The sequence below is a fragment of the Cebus imitator genome, unplaced genomic scaffold (genome assembly GCF_001604975.1).
Source record: "Cebus imitator isolate Cc_AM_T3 unplaced genomic scaffold, Cebus_imitator-1.0 Scaffold386, whole genome shotgun sequence".
In the NCBI taxonomy this organism is placed as follows: Eukaryota; Metazoa; Chordata; class Mammalia; order Primates; family Cebidae; genus Cebus; species Cebus imitator.
The window spans coordinates 1,018,333-1,023,290 of record NW_016107701.1 but is presented as its reverse complement, the minus strand read 5'-3'; the positions used below and the strand labels follow the sequence as shown (position 1 = coordinate 1,023,290).

Below are 4,958 nucleotides of genomic sequence, written 5' to 3'. Positions count from 1 at the left end.
CCCAGCCTAATTTTTTAGTTTTTTTGGGTATGTACCTGGGTCATACAGTAATATCTTTTACCTTTTATTTTTGAAGGAACTGCCAAATTGTTTTCAACCCTGGCTGTACCATATTACACTCCCACCAGCAGTGTGGAGGGTTCTAATTTCATCTTTTTATTTTATTTTTTCTGAGAGTCTCATTCTGTAGCCCAGCCTGGAGTGCAGTGGCGCGATCTCAGCTCACTGCAGCCTCCGCCTCCCAGGTTTAAACAACTCCCCTTCCTCAGCCTCCTCAGTAGCTGGGACTACAGGTGCATGCCACCATGCCAGGCTAACTTTTGTATTTTTGGTAGAGATGGGTTTCTTCCCTTTTTTTTTGAGATGGAGTTTTACTCTTGTTGCTCAGTTTGGAGTGCAGTGGCGCAAGGCAAGAGCCGAGAGGCTCACCACGAACTCTACCTCCCGAGTTCAAGCAATTCTCCTGCCTCAGCCTCTCGAGTAGCTGGGATTAATTACAGGCATGCACCACCGTGCCTGACTAATTTTGTATTTTTAGTAGAGATGGGGTTTCTTCATGTTGGTCCTGCTGGTCTTGAACTCCTGACCTCAGGTGATCTGCCCTCCTCAGCCTCCCAAAGTGCTTGGGATAGGCGTGAGCTACTGTGCCTGGGTGCCTGGCTAATTTTCTGTGTATATATACATATTGTTTTGGGAGACGGAGTCTCACTCTATAGCCAGGCTGGAGTGCAGTGGCACAGTGTAGGCTCACTGCAACCTCCAGCTCCCTGGTTCAAGCAATTCTCCTGCCTCAGCCTCCCGAGTAGCCAAGATTACAGGTTCGTGCCATCATACCTGGCTAATTTTTTGTATTTTTAGTAGAGATGGGGTTTCATTGTGTTAGCCAGGGTGGTCTCAATTTCCTGACCTTGTGATCTGCCTGCCTCAGCCTCCCAAAGTGCTGGGATCACAGGCATGAGCCACTGCGCCCGGCCTAATTTTTTGTATTTTAAGTAGAGATAGGGTTTTACCATGTTGGTCAGGCTGGTCTTGAACTCCTTACCTCAACTTATCCACCTGCCTCGGCCTCCCATGTGCTGGGATTACAGATGTGAGCCACTGCACCTGGGCTAATTTCTGTACATCCTGAGCAACATTATTTATTTATTTAGAGATGGAGTTTCACTCTTATTGCCCACACTGGAGTGCAGTGACATGACCTTGGCTAACTGCATCCTCCACCTCCCGGCTTCAAGTGATCCTCCTGCCTCAGTCTTTTGAGTAGCTGGGATTACAAGTGCCTGCAACCAGTATCGGATAATTTTTTGTATTTTTAGTAGAGATGGGGTTTCACTATGTTGGCCAGGCCGGTCTCGAACTCCTGACCTCAAGTGATCTACCTGCCTTGGCCTCCCAAAGTGCTGGAGTTACAGGCGTGAGCCACCTCCTTATTTGTTTATTTTTTTTGAGATAGGGTCTCTCCCTGTAGCGCAGGCTGGCATGCGGTGGTGTGATCTCGGATCACTGCAGCTTCTGCCTCCCAGGCTGAAGCAATTCTCCCATCTCAGCCTCCTGAGTAGCTGGGACTACAGACACGTGCCACCACACCTGGCTGATTTTTTGTATTTTTGGCAGAGATGGGGTTTCACCATATTTCCTAGGCTGGTCTTGAACTCCTGGGCTCAAGTGATCTGTCCTCCTCAGCCTCCCAAAGTATTGGGATGGCAGGTGTGAGCCACTACACCCAGCCTTATTTTTATTTTTATTTTTTGAGACAGAGTCTCACTCTGTCACCCAGGCTGGAGTGCAGTGGCACTATCTCGGCTCACTGTAACCTCTGCTGCCTGAGGTCAAGCTATTCTCCTGGCTCAGCCTCCTGAGTAGCTGGGATTACAGGCACCTGCTACCACACTCAGCTAATTTTTGTAGTTTTTAGTAGAGACGCAGCTTCACCATCTTGGCCAGGCTGGTCTCGAACTTCTGACCTCGTGATCCAATTGCCTCAGCCTCCCCAAAGTACTGGGATTACATGTGTGAGTCATCACGCCCAGCCAATTTCCATATTTTCTAAGTGATTGCTGCACAGATTCACAGAACAATTCCTTCTTTTTCTGTACTTACTTTAAAAAGATTGTGGTAAGCTATAAATAACATAAAATTTACCATTTTAATCATTTTTAATACCACAGATCTGTACAGTTAAATACGTTCACATTGTGTAGCCATCACTACCATTTATCTCCAGAATGTTTTCATCTACCCCAACTGCAACTCTGTTGAACATGAGTGTAGAAATAACTTTTTGAGCCCGTCCTTTCACTTCTTGAGTATATGCCCGGAAGTGGAATTGATGGATCATATGGTAAATTTATGTTTAATTTTTTGAGTAATCATCATACCATTTCTTTTTTTATAAGTATGTATTCCATTATGTTTACCTAATGTATTATTTTTCTTTCTTTCTTTCCTTTTTTTTTTGAGACAGCCTTGCTTTGTCATCCAAGCTGGAGTGCAGTGCAGTGGCACGATCTCGGCTCACCGCAACCTTTGCCTCCTGGGTTCAAGCGATCTCCCGCCTCAACCTCCCAAGTATCTGGGACTACAGGCATGCGCCACCATACCCAGCTAATTCTTTTTTGTATTTTTAGTAAAGACAGGGTTTCACTGTGTTGGTCAGGCTGGTCTTGAACTCCTGACATCAAATGATCCGCCCGCTTTGGCCTCCTAAAGTGCTGGGATTACAGGCGTGAGCCACTGCACCCTGCCATATTTTTGTTTTTCTGTAGTTTACTTACATTATTTATACAAACTATGATATTAGACAAAGCTAGTTATTTAAAATTATTTCCCTGTTAACTATTTGTATAGACTGTGAATATCTGTTGTTTACTTAGGTAAGAACTTTAAGGTTGGGGGCTCTAGGCCTCGGGAGCTCTGGGGCCTGGGTCCCTGGAAAAAAAAAAAAACACCAAAAAAACTTTCACATTAAATAATTTTTTTTTTTTGCCTGATAACTCAGAATTTAGCTGTTTTCATAAAATTAACAATATTACATGGCTTAGTTCTCAAAAATTACACAAATAGCCAGGTATAGTGACTCATGTCTGCAATCCCAACACTTTGGGAGACAAAAGCAGGAGGATTGCTTGAGCCCAGGATTTCGGAATCAGTCTGGTTAACATAGTGAGACCACATCTCCACAAAAAAAAATTAAAAAATTAGACTGGGTGCGGTGGCTCACACCTGTAATCCCAGCCCTTTGGGAGTCTGAGGTGGGTAGATCACATGAGACCAGCCTGGGTAATGTGGTGAAATCTCGTCTCTATTAAAAATACAAAAATTAGTCAAGCGTGTTGATGCACTTGTGTAATCCCAGCTACTCAGGAGGCTGAGGCATGAGAATCACTTGAACCTGGAGGCAGAGGTTGGCATGAGCTGAGATCACACACTGCACTCCAGCCTGGGTGACAGAGAGAGAGAGAGACTATGTCTCAAAAAAAAAAAAAAAGAAAAAAAAATTGAAATATTAGCCTGGAATGGTGGCACATGCCTGTAGTCCTAGGTACTCAGGAGGCTGAGGTGAGACGATTGCTTGAGCTCAGGAGGTCAAGGCTACTGTGAGCCATGATCATGCCACTGCACTGCAGCCTGAGTGACAGAATGAGATCCTGTTTCAAAAGCAAAATAATAATAATACTACACAAAGATTATTCAGTTTGGGGCTGGGCTTATAGTTTTATAATCTTCATGCCAAACCTTGACATCATAAAATGTCTAGCAGAGATAAATATAAAATCGCTTGATCAACAAATTCAGACAAAAATGTATGCTGACAATTCTGAAGACATTTTAAATTGTATTTAATAATTGTAAAGCTAGTGTATTTGTTAAAAATTTACTTATGTCTTGTGAACTTGAAAAACATTGGAGCTTATTCACTTAATTTACAAGTACTCCTTTATTGGTAAGACAGTTTGGAACCTTGTGGCCACAACACATAACATACATGTACGTATACATACACACACATAACACATACAAAGTTACTATAACTTTTGCTTCAGAACTCTATCCTTGAGATGTAAATACAAACTTGCCAGCTTACAAAAAAATGTTGGATCCAAACAGTGTTTTTAATCCCGACATCAGTAGAAAAACAACAGCAGACTGAAAGCAGGCAATAAAGAAAATAGAGAAATAGGCGAGGTGGCTCATGCCTATAATCACAGCACTTTGGGAGGCTTAGGTGGGCGGCTCCTTTGAGCCCAGCCTTGGCAACATGGTGAAACCCCGTCACTAAAAAAAAAACCCACAAAAATTAGCCAGATATGGTGGTTCATGCTTATCTACTTTGGAAGCTGAGGTGGGAGCATTCCCAGAGCCTGGGAAGTGGAAGTTGCGGTGAGCCAAGATGGCACCACTGCACTGCAGCCTGGGTGACAGATTGAGACCCTGTTTCCAAAAAAAGAAAAAGAAAAGAGAACTTAGGAGCTCTATAGTTGCAGGTTGACCTTTGGGTTCTGAGTTTTTCTTTTCTTTTCTTTTTGAGTTGAGTCTCACTCTGTCTCCCAGGCTGAAGTGCAGTGGCACAATCTTGGCTTACTACAACCTCCGCTTCCTGGGTTCAAGCGATTCTCCAGCCTCAGCCTCCTGAGTAGCTAGAACTACAGGGGCATGCCACCGTGCCCAGCTAATTTTTTTTTTTTTTCACACGAAAGTTTTTAGTTTATTAAGCTTCTCGTGAAAAATCCCCAACGGCCATAGATAACATCATTGCAGCACCTTTACTCCTTCGGCTGTGATCCAATCTCCAGCTCACTTTTTGCCAGCGCTAACATTGGCCTTTGCAGTCCCCCTGACTTTCTTCATTCTGTTCTTGCGTTCCTTTCGTTGCTTTCTTGAGGTCTTTTTCTTCTCATACAGGCCATGTCTTGCAAGTCTATGTTTGGGTTCATTTTTCTTTGCATAATCCAGGGAAT

General features: G+C 43.7%; 1 protein-coding gene and 1 long non-coding RNA gene across 6 annotated transcripts in view; one reads left to right on the top strand and one right to left on the bottom strand.

Annotated features, from left to right (window-relative positions):
- The window catches only part of CSNK1G1 (casein kinase 1 gamma 1), a 183,131-nt gene that overhangs the window by 16,676 nt on the left and 161,497 nt on the right, over positions 1-4,958 (top strand). The gene's annotated exons all lie outside the window — the stretch shown is intronic.
- Positions 4,688-4,958, bottom strand: part of LOC108288898 — a 5,039-nt gene continuing 4,768 nt past the window's right edge. The window contains exon 3 of the long non-coding RNA XR_001818895.2: positions 4,688-4,797. This is a non-coding gene — a long non-coding RNA (uncharacterized LOC108288898). The remainder of the gene's footprint in view (positions 4,798-4,958) is intronic.